The sequence below is a fragment of the Lepisosteus platostomus genome, chromosome 14 (genome assembly GCF_059453375.1).
Source record: "Lepisosteus platostomus isolate fLepPlt1 chromosome 14, fLepPlt1.hap1, whole genome shotgun sequence".
Lineage (NCBI taxonomy): Eukaryota > Metazoa > Chordata > Actinopteri > Semionotiformes > Lepisosteidae > Lepisosteus > Lepisosteus platostomus.
The window spans coordinates 8131067-8142679 of record NC_142624.1 but is presented as its reverse complement, the minus strand read 5'-3'; the positions used below and the strand labels follow the sequence as shown (position 1 = coordinate 8142679).

General features: G+C 39.9%; 1 protein-coding gene across 1 annotated transcript in view; it reads right to left on the bottom strand.

Annotated features, from left to right (window-relative positions):
* The window catches only part of LOC148648843 (uncharacterized), a 43214-nt gene extending 40203 nt beyond the window's left edge, over positions 1-3011 (bottom strand). Inside the window, exon 1 of the mRNA XM_088606860.1 lies at positions 2956-3011. The gene's annotated coding sequence lies outside the window, so the exon portion shown is untranslated. The remainder of the gene's footprint in view (positions 1-2955) is intronic.
* Positions 3012-11613: the final 8602 nt, after the last annotated feature.

Below are 11613 nucleotides of genomic sequence, written 5' to 3'. Positions count from 1 at the left end.
TACTTTAGAAACACATTATTGCAGTGATTAGCATAGCTGCGTTTCAGGGTTTAATAATTGGGTAGCTATCTGTGTGGAGCTTGTAAGATCTCCTTGTGTGCAAGTGGGTTTCCTCCAGGTATTCTATTTTCTTACCACAGACCAAAGACATACTGGTAGGTTAACTGGCTTCTGGGAAAATTGCCTCTGGTTCGAGTGTCTGCTTTGTGAGGTACAATGTTTCTCAAATATGGTTGTTAACAAACTGAAGTGTACATACACCAAAGGGATGTGGTTCTCTAAAAATGGGAATCCATTCTTGAGGCAAACCCTAACATTAATTTTAGTAGCTTTACTCACCTCTTTATCTTATTGACAGAATCCCATCAAACATAAAACAGATACAACCCCCCACTCTCAGAGCGCTGATATAGTGTTCTGTGTGTGGGGCATAGCCATACTGAAGAACCAGCAAAACCTGTAAGATCTCGTGTTGGTTCAGGAGAATAGAGATACACCATTCTAGTTTGGGAGTTGACCGCAAACAGGATCCAGCCGTTCTGGAACCAGTCTAGTGAAAGGGACCACATACATTTGCAGGCTTAAAGGAATACCCTACACTGAATCCATTTTCATATCCTACAATATGAAATTCTACAGTCCTGCATTTTAGTTGCGAACAAGCTACCTCTCCGTGATTCCAACACTGATGAAACCTTCTAAAAAACCTGAGACGTGGAAAACATTTTTATCAATTTCTGTAGCATTATAGCAATAGCCTTTTGCTCTTTTGTTTTTAATTCTTATTTTGCTTTCTATTTCACCATGCCACAAGTCCTACTGTCCAGTTTTTCCAGTATAGAAAATATTACAAAACATTTTCTGTATATCTTTTCAGAGATATAAAACAAAACTAGGATATTTAAATTTAGCCTTTGTCACACTTCAGGGCTCGACGTGAATTCTAGTTGGAGAGCGTGTCAAATTTAACGACAGCAGTGGCTGAATCTCGCTGCCCTTTCTGTCCTAGAGGGTGTTGAATTATACGACTAGGAATCACAGGGGGTGACTAATCACACGATTCACGACTTTTCGTCACGGTTCCGAATCTCGTGTTGCGCCGCGAAAGTACCGCGAGCCAATCAACGTGGAGCACACCGGAATAAGAAGAGGGGCACCGCGCGAAAGTAAAACAACAAACACGAAACATCGAACAGACGTCTGTCCTAGCTTCAAAGTTCGACGAGCCTTTCCTCCATTTGCACAGTCCAAAACACTCGCTTTCCTTCTTTCCTCGCAGCCACCGTTGTTCTTCACTGTTTGTGGGCAGTGTGTGCATTGTACTAACGGATAAGCATTCTGTCGAAGAAAAGTCTTCACTCAGGTTCGGTGTGGTCAAGCAGAGTCCTTTATTCATGTGCATGGGGAGATTATAATAATGCAGATCTGAGAGCAGCCTCTCATACAGATCTGTGAGTAACCACTCCACCGAGATGGTAAATGAAATGAGTTTTCTACAGCAAATTCACACAGGAAAGCTCACTCTAAGTTTCCATATTAGGGGTTGTTTTTCTCTCTACAAACATTTCTTTGTAACTGACCACGTTCTTCTTATGAAGCAGTTTTACCTTGTATACAGACAAAAGGAAGTATATAAATAAAAGGCGTGAAATGAACTAGACATTCTGCGGTTGTAGCATTAATATCAAAAAGTCAAATAATATGCTTGCAATTGTTCTTTCATACTGTTGCTGGGTAAAAGGCATTTTTCAAAGCCAACTAGTCACTATCTTATACACTTTTAAAAAGGTAAATGTTAAAATTCTTCCTCAACTCATTGGCTGTTGACTGTTGCAGACCCAAGAGCCCACCTCTACGATTTGAGTTTGATATTATCGTAGTGAGCCGCAGAGAGTCGTAGGGGCTATTAAGAGCACTATAACCGAGTGTCTCACTACACAACTGACGGTAAAGGGTGCTGTTGGCTGTTGACTGTTGCAGACCCAAGAGCCCACCTCTACGATTTGAGTTTGATATTATCGTAGTGAGCCGCAGAGAGTCGTAGGGGCTATTAAGAGCACTATAACCGAGTGTCTCACTACACAACTGACGGTAAAGGGTGCCGTGACTTTCCTACGGTTATGGAAATGAAGGCTAAGACTGAAAATCCTTGGAAACACCGTGTAATGTGTCCTACACAGTAGAAACTGTCCCATTTCCAACGGTATCTGCGAAACTAAGAGTTTTAAGGCCTCGTTTCAGATTTAAAAAATAACTGAAACAGAAAACGGAAAGAGCTAAAAAACATTAAAATCTGTGAATCATCATTCACAGTCAGCTTCAGGAAACTGATCGCTGGCTCGCTTGCAATTTACAGTACAATGCGCATGACACCTCTGAAGGAGCTGGCAATTTAACACATTTAAAAAAGCAGGGTGTAGAATAGCAGATTCTGTATAGTGTATGCCCCAGTGAATGCTTTGAACTCTGCATCCGTAAATATATTCTTCAGCCAATGGCGTATCTCAATGGTGTCAGTAACAGGACCTTGTAATTACAATGCTTCTTTTACAAGATCACAATGTCTTCACCAAGGGAAGACAAACATTAAACTTGTCATTACCCAACACCTGAACAGATTTCCTTAAGTTTTATTCAAGGCAAAAGTGACTGACACTGGTCATAGTTCACTTAGGTTTAATACAATATACATGTATATGATTATATGTAATAATACATGGCTGTATATTAATATAAACACATTTTACACATGCCCAGCATCTAAAAAACTAGAAACTTGATGCATTCAAACAACTCATATGATTTACTCTGATCTTAATCACACAGCACCAAAATGTGATCATTCAATGGAAATTCTTACTCCAACAAATTTTGTTTTCATGTCTAAAAGCACGATACATTAACCTAAGCAAAGAAAAAGCATTGTGTGTAGAGAGAGGGAAATAAAACTCTTACTGTCAAAGAAAATCTCGCACCATGAAGCAAAAACTCAAAGCTCAGCTGTGAGAAACGAGGTTCCTCAGAGAAACTTGGCCACTTCCACGGTGGAGAGCCGGGCGAAGAGGAGGGGAGGCTGAAACAACAGAGTATATTCAGTCCAACGGCAGGGCTGGATTCCCAGTGCAAATATTGCATCATGGCAACAATACTGACATTCATGGAAAAAAATAGCATTGCCTTCCTAAATAGTAGTATTCCCAGCTCCTAAAAAAAACGCAGTGTGCAAGATTAAAAAAAATAACTTGGTGTACAAATGCTACATCTACTGATAAAATACAAGAACTATGCATCCAGTAGGGAGGCCACCTCTTGTAGCATGGTCTTCTAGGTTCACTCTCCTCTTCTGTGAGTACGTCAGCACTTCCCTGACAAGTGGAAGGCCACACAGGTATCTTGCTTGCCGGCTAGAAAGCCGTCCCTAAGGTGTGCTGCCTCTACCCCCCCCCGGGAATTAACTGGGATGACGCCAGGGTCCACAAACACCACCAATTTGTCATATGCACAAGTGCAATGAAATGCTTATTTGCATGTATGATCTGATACAAAGACACCAAAACATAAACACAGAATAGCAGCAACAAGTTCAATAGCATAGAACTTAATACAAAAAGAGAATAAGAAACCTCAGTGTGAGCCAGTGGTAGGGGTAGAGTTCACCAATCTCACAGCTTGTGGGAAGAAACTGGTTCTGAATCTGGAGGTTCGTGCCTTTATGCTCCTGTAACGGATACCAGTGGGAAGGGGGGAGAAAAGTGAGAAACCGGGATGACGGGTGTCCTTATTGATATTTCCAGCCTTCCTGAGATAGCGAGTTGTAAAAATGTCCACAACAGAGGGGAGCAGTACTCCAATGATGGACTGGGATGACCTGATCACCCCCTGTAACGCCTTTCGGTCAGACAACGAGCTAATGCCAAACCGCACTGTAATACTACACATGGTTAATAATAAAGGCAATATAATTATTGGCTCCCTTGATAAAGATGAACGAAAAGCCGTATTACATAATACACAGCCCAGATAATGAGCTATAACAGGGGTTCCCAAATTTTTGGGTCCGTGCCTCCCTTCACCTGTCAAATTTTCCACAGGCCTCCCCTGTCTCAAAAATAAGTTCTATGGCAGTGCGATATTTTACAAAAGATTATAAATTTGAGAAGGAAACGATAGGTCACAATAAAAACAAAGTGATCCAATTTTTATTATTTTTAATCATTTTCAAAACCAAAATACTCGTAAAAGCTCAAAATAAAAATAGTAAAAATGCTTGACAAAACATTTTATTGAAATTATGCGAATGTGAAAAAAAAAAAGTCAACATCTTGGTAAAATGCAAATAAAATGACTTTTAGAAAAAGTACACATTTAACATTAATGTTTTAAAAGGGGGAGGAAATACAATGTCTTTTTGTTGGTGCCTCTTAATGGGATGGGTGGGCTTGTTTTTTTTACATAATTCATCGAAGCTGGGTAGTGTTTCTGAAACGGCAACGCACATCTCCTTCTCAACCTTGATTCTTGATCTGATCTGTGCTTGGAATTGATGACCACAAGTGCTGAAAACCCAGCCTCACCAAGGTAGGAGGTTGCGACAGGAAGCAGAATTCGCAGGGCTCTGTTGCTTTTTTTTGGTACTCCTGCTTCACTAGGCTCCTGGGTGCTCCTAGGCTAGGAACGTTGTCCACAATCGTGCACGTGAAACCGAAAACCAAGTAACTGTCGTCATACTTCCTGTATTTGCATTTCCATTTCTCTGTAGAACTAGGCTCCGTGTCCTTCACTTCATGTTTTTTACTCATATTTAAAAACCTCTCCATTGCGCTTGTGTAACAAAAAACTCACAAAATGACCACCCATAGAAACACGTGAAACACCGAAGCTGCACGGGGAGCTGCGGTCAACTGGTATGCTGCTTACCAACTGCCAACTCTCGTGCCCCGTGTCATGTGACACATCCTTATACCTACAAATCTGTAAGACAGGTCTTATTTTACTGAACATCATGCACAATGCTGAACAGGAGATTTCAGGAAACATCTAAAAAACATACCTGGCTGTTTAGGCTGAAAACAAAATTACCTTATTAATGTTGAAAGGTGAAAGTAATGAAAAACAGTATTTGATGGAACAGATCTATTGATTTAACTTTTGGAATGCACATAGTTATGACTAAAACAATAGCAGTAAAAATACAAAAATATGTATTCACAGTGTGATAGTGCAGTTTAGGATTGGTTGAAGCTTCCTTGTCCAGGCCGATAAATGGGACACCTACCGTAATGAACCGATGTGCCTCCCTTGAAATGTAATTCCACACGCAGTTCATCCGATCGGGCCTGTGTGGAATTTGACATTCCTCAGGAGCTGAAGAAGTCAGGATATTAACAGTCATGAGCAACGGCTTGGGGGACTACGTCCAAGTGTCCAAGCTCTTCATCCACAAGACAGAAAGAGAGTGGTATGGAAGTTAGAAAGGGATAATGAATATAGTGGATACAGCATTTCTTCTTTTTTAAGTCACGTTCTTGGATTAATATGAATTCTCCAGGGTCTATAGAGAGAAGTATTTTCTTCCCAATGCAGTGAAGACCGCATGGGTGCGTCCAGTTTAGTGCGCCCAGTGTACCAGATGGATAAGGACAAGTCATTTTGGTGAGAAAAGAAGTTTAAGGAGAACATGCCCATTCCTGCCCTCCTGTCATTTTTCTTTGAAAACCGAAGAGTGGTTTTGCAGGCTATGAAGAGGAAATGATTGGACACCTCCGTAAGAAGAAGTGGGGGGTTTTGGGACTAGTGAAGTTTTCTCTGAAAGGAGGCCAACAGTATTATACAGCATAGGAGCCCGGAAAGGTTCCGTAAGCCTGTAACAGTGACGGAACATCTACTGTAAATGCCCACAGGTAATCTGGTGATACGCTGTATCTGGGTTATATGCTGTGGTTCACCCCCTCAAATACCAGAAGGCTTTGTGAATGCAATTCCGCGTAGCTCCTCCGTATTCCATACATGTCTGCACACAGGACAGGTTTCACCCCATGCATGCATGCACACCTAGTGTTTTGAGACATTTTAACATGAAACATTAGTCTTCATTATCACATATTAACACTGCTGACAGAGCCAAACATACAGTACAAAGAAATACATTGAGACAAATACCAAACAAAAAGATGGCCTACTGAAGTTTACAAAAAGACATGAAATTCCAGAAGTAAACATCTATTTATCCTTTAAAATGTCAGGCTGAATACACTCTTACTGGAGATGGAATGGAGTAGTAACATATCTTTCAATAATCCAATATTTTATAAGTAAGAAACACAGAGGAACACAGTATCTGGGCGCATGGAGAAATGTTAAATAATTTAGCAGAATTTGCAACTATGCAGCTATATTGTTTATTGAAGTCCAGTGTAGAACTGTAGATTAAAAAGACTAGTCAGAGCAAGACTTTTAAAACATCTGAAGTGTTCTTCTGCTTTTCATTTACAGGGTTATCATAACTGTCCAACAGGGTGACAGAAGATTTTACTGAAAATGAATTATGTGACCTAGTGGTGATGGCTGAATCCACTAGATGGTGCTGCCTCTTAGATAGAGGTGTCTCTTAGTTCCTGCCAGTTAATTAATGTGCATGTGCAGTAGGGACTACTGTAGTAGCAGTGTGTTACAGGTGGAAAAAAAAACAAATTGCTGAAGAGAGTTGTGATGTTCTCAGTGAGCTGAGAGGTGACCTGCGAGCGGCCTATTTCTACACGCGTTGCGTGGAAGAGCCACTACCATATTTTGTGTAGCTACATATATCATTCTAGGTCATTTCTTTTGTTTATTCTTTCCAAACTAACAAAACAGATCAGACACCATACTTACCTGAAAATAAAGAACCCCACAAATATATTTGTGTCCTGTGCTGGTTATTCTTTGCCAGGCTACAATTATATTGCAGCAATGGTAAAAGGAAACGGAGCCTGTGAATTTCAGTCTCAGAACACAGGCCTTTCTTGCACATTTCCTTGCCAGAGTAGGAGCTGAAGATGACCTGCACTCTTCTACTGGCTGACTGCTAGCAGCTGCAGAGACAACAAACTCCAAAATGAGAGTACAAGGATGCGTGGATGGCTGGAATACACACTGGAGATGACACTGTTATCAAGCTTTGTGGACACGATTTCATCACACACCCAAGCTGTAACTCGAAGATCTGAAAGTGGACAAGCGTTTATGATTTATGGAATAATACCACAGAAGCACAACAATGTTTTTCAGGTGTCAAAAATTTAACAAAAATCCTTTGCCCCAAACAACTAACACAGAACAAATTAAGGCAATCAAGTGGAAGAAAATAAGTGATCAGGCTGAAATGTTTCAATTATTTAACCAATGCAGTGTCAGTTAAGTCATTTGTGTACTTTAAATGTTTAACAGAAGACTAAGAGAAGTGTAACAGATCAGGGAGGTGAAACCCTACGCTGCTGTTTTAAAAGATAAATGATGATATTTTATTAGACATCCTTCCCACTGCAGCTCTACATTGTAGCAAACAAAAGTGAAGGTACAATATATCAATTACAAAATCAAGCAAAAATACTTTTTAATCACATACAGTACTTGTGTATACAGTACAGTCTTAATTATCCGACCTTCGATAATCTGAAATTCCGTTTTATCCGACATAGCAATCAAATGCTATATACTGAACTGTATGCGTGTCTGTGCATAATATTTTGCCCAGTCCCATGCTGCTTTCTCTCAGTGCATTACTGCCATTGACGTAGTTCACTTGCTCGTTAGAGCTTGTACAGATGCAGCCATTCAAAATGCACGGAGTAAGCTGCAGTAAAATGCAGTAGGCGTGGTGCGACACAACGGGTCATAACACGTCATACCACAGTTATGATAATAGTATCTGGAATCACCTTGTAAAACTACCAGGTGGAGCTAATAAAGCTTAACCTGTCATGTACAACATTTGAGCTGTCGCCAGAAAACTCCTAGTTTCGAATCTCGGTCACTGCTGAGGGACAATCTTTATTCAATTAAGATTTTAAGTAGTATACTCTTTAGACTTTTAATTTAAAACTGTGTATTACAGCATGTTAATCATCATGTTAGCCAGCAGTCATATCACCCTGCAACTCACAACTGGCAACCCACTGAAGCTAAGCAGGTGTGAGCCTGGTCAGTACCTGGATGGGAGACCTCCTGGGAAAAACTAAGGTTGCTGCTGGAAGAGGTGTTAGTGGGGCCAGCGGGGGGCGCTCACCCTGCGGTCCATGTGGGTCCTAATGCCCCAGTATAGTGATGGGGACACTATACTGTAAAACAGGCGCCGTCCTTCGGATGAGACGTAAAACCGAGGTCCTGACTCTCTGTGGTCATTAAAAATCCCAGGGCGCTTCTCGAAAAGAGTAGGGGTGTAACCCCGGTGTCCTGGCCAAATTTCCAATTGGCCCTTACTGATCATGGCCTTCTAATAATCCCCATCTATGAATTGGCTACATTACTCTGCTCTCCTCCCCACTGATAGCTGATGTGTGGTGAGCGTTCTGGCGCACTATGGCTGCCGTCGCATCATCCAGGTGGATGCTGCACATTGGTGGTGGTGGAGGGGAGTCCCCATTACCTGTAAAGCGCTTTGAGTGGAGTGTCCAGAAAAGCGCTATATAAGTGTAAGCAATTATTATTAATTATTATTATTATTATCATTCATTAAAAAGTTGGTATATTTTATAAAAGCAAGATTATTCAGTTGGACAAAAGTACACAACCTTCCACCTTCATCATATTTTAATTATGCAGAAGTATTTTATGCATCAAAGTCTCTACGGAAGATATTACTAATAGTATTAATAATGAATGACCTTGGACAGGCTATAAGCTCAAAGTATGACTGTGATCCACTTTCTTTGTTACCATCTGCATCAGTTTAACTTGCAACATGAAAATACTTTATTTTTTCATTGACAAAAAGTAACACCACAGCATTTCGTTGATCCGATCACGTACTTGTTTCCAATCATACAAAGTAAGTCTTGAGAATCTCCGATTCACCATGCCTTTCACATGCTCATAAACGATATTGATTTAGGAACATAACATATTATGTAAACTGTATATGGCTGGTATTGGTAATTTAAATAAAAAATACACACCAGTATTCCACTTTTGTCCTAAACAGTTTAAGCATCAAAGTCTTTCATTCGGTTACATACTGTGGTTATTTTGGAAATGTTTTTACGTGCTCCTTCTGACTAAATCAAGTTCATATACTTTGTAAAAAGTTCTAATGTTTTAACCTTTTCTGCAAATACTAACACTAGTTATCGAAGTAAAAAAAAAACATTTTTATAATTCGATTAATAGGGAATATAATATGGAATCATGTATCTAAAGAAATTGATAATGATATAATAATGTTCATATACTGTAGTTCAAATCCTGCTAAACTAAAAATTAGACACAAGAAGAGTATTATTGGATAATGTTGTGATGATCTGGAGGAATGTCTCTGTGAACTGATGAATACACTTATAAAAAAGAACTTTCCAGTGTTAATGCGCCACAGAAGATATTATTAATATTGTAGGACTTTCGGGCTCACGTGGGTATACGCCCTACACTGGTGGGGGATCAAACCAGGGCCTCCGGCATCACCCAACAGGGAACCAGCCAGTCGAGCTACAGTGAGATCTGCTATTCACAGGAAAGGCAATGACATCACCACGCTGGCAAGCCGGCTTGCACAAAACCTTTAATGTCGGCCATATTTATCACTGTGTATTTATTTTTGGGCTTTACATTTACTTTTATAATACAGTGTCCCCCATTTTGATTAAAATCGCAAACGCGTGTTTAATTAAATGCCTTTATTGATTCACAATCTGACAATGACACGTACAGGTACAGTAAATCAATATCTTTGTCTTCTAAGTCCCTTAATCAACTTTAAGCATTGCTTTCTCACCCTTTAGATTTATTTTTTATCCCATCGTTAAACAAACCAGGAGCGAATTGTACTTCCTCATGGGATCACATGTGGAAAGCTTAGATTGTAATTGTTTTTATTTTTTTTTATAAATTAAAAAAAGTGCCACCTATAAAAAAAGTTTTATTTATTTAATACCACTTGATAGTTATATTAATAGAGATAAGAATTTAAGTTGTATACTGCTTGGACTTAATCGTTTTAAACTGTATTACAGCATGTTAAACATTAAACATTAAAATGTCTGTAAGTTTTATAAAAGTAAGATTGCTCAGTTAGACAAAAGTACACAGCCTTCCACCTTCATCATAAATATTTTAACTATGCATAAATACTGAGATGGATAGTTTTAGTAAATATGTTGACAAATATCTGAATTGTTATTGTATCCAGCTGTGAATCAGCTACGTGACCTTGCCCTTCGTGAAACTGTGGAAAAGAGGTTTAGTGGGCAGCATTACTCACAGTGTAGTGACCACAGAGTGTTTTAATACTCTACAGTATAACAGTATGAAGCAGATATGTTTTTTTAATGTTTGTAATCGATACTGTACATTTTGTTTTCAGTTTACTTCTGTGTTTTAGCTGGTGGGCAAACGTTCGAGGTGAAAATTAATCCAAGAGGAGTGTACCTTCAAAGCAGAGAAGACCGCACCAAACTTTTTCGGCTCTATATTTTGCTCAAGCCATTTCTCTTTGACACTTTCTTTAGTCAAAGAGGTGGGAAGATGCCTCCCCCTTCCCTCTGCCTGCCTCACCTGTTCCCATGTTTAACCATTCTGTGTCCACAGCAATCTACAGCAAAGGAGCCTCCTGTTCTATCTGCCCACACTACCCTGCCTGGCCACCAGCGCTCACTCCCACCTTCACTGCTCACAAAGTGCTCTATTTTCTTGCCTTCAAAGTCTTCTGCTCTAACAGGAACCAATTCTAAATAACTGTCCATGTAATCTTTCCACAAATTAAACCACCACATTTTCCTAAATCCATCATATCTTATTTTAAAAATATAGTCCTGCCTACCTTGTTTCACTTTAAACACTGAGCCCTTGTACCACACCTTCCTGCCTCTCTCATCAAAAGGCTAACTCTCTCTCCTATCAAATATTCTGGTTTTGTTAACATTGAAATTCTTAACAGTTCCAAAGCAAAGTAGTCCAGCCTTAACATGCTGCTGTGTAATAGCCTCCTTTTAAAACTATGGCTTTTCTTCAACAATACGTTCTGACGGTGCCACATAATCTCTGTCTTCTCCTGATGTACTGTACCTGGTATTTTCTGTGGCCTGATGACAACACTTAAACTATAGCTGTCCTCATCTAAGTTCCTCAGCTGCACCTTTATTTCCTCCTCAGAAACTTCCCTCTGCTCTTTAACAGACGCTCTAGCTAGAGAGAAACCGTCTGCCGTCGTTTGAGAATCTACTTTTGCAAGCCACTGCCAAGACCTGTTCACCTTGAACATGATCATACCCTCACTGCTCTTGTTGTGGTTCTGGTCTTAACAGGAAGTTGTCAAAGTTCCAAAGCCCCTCTTACAGCTTACACTTGACGGTGATGCAGATATCAGTTTTCTATACAGCTCCTCTGGCACTTCATCACACCCGCCATATTCCAAATGATCTGCTG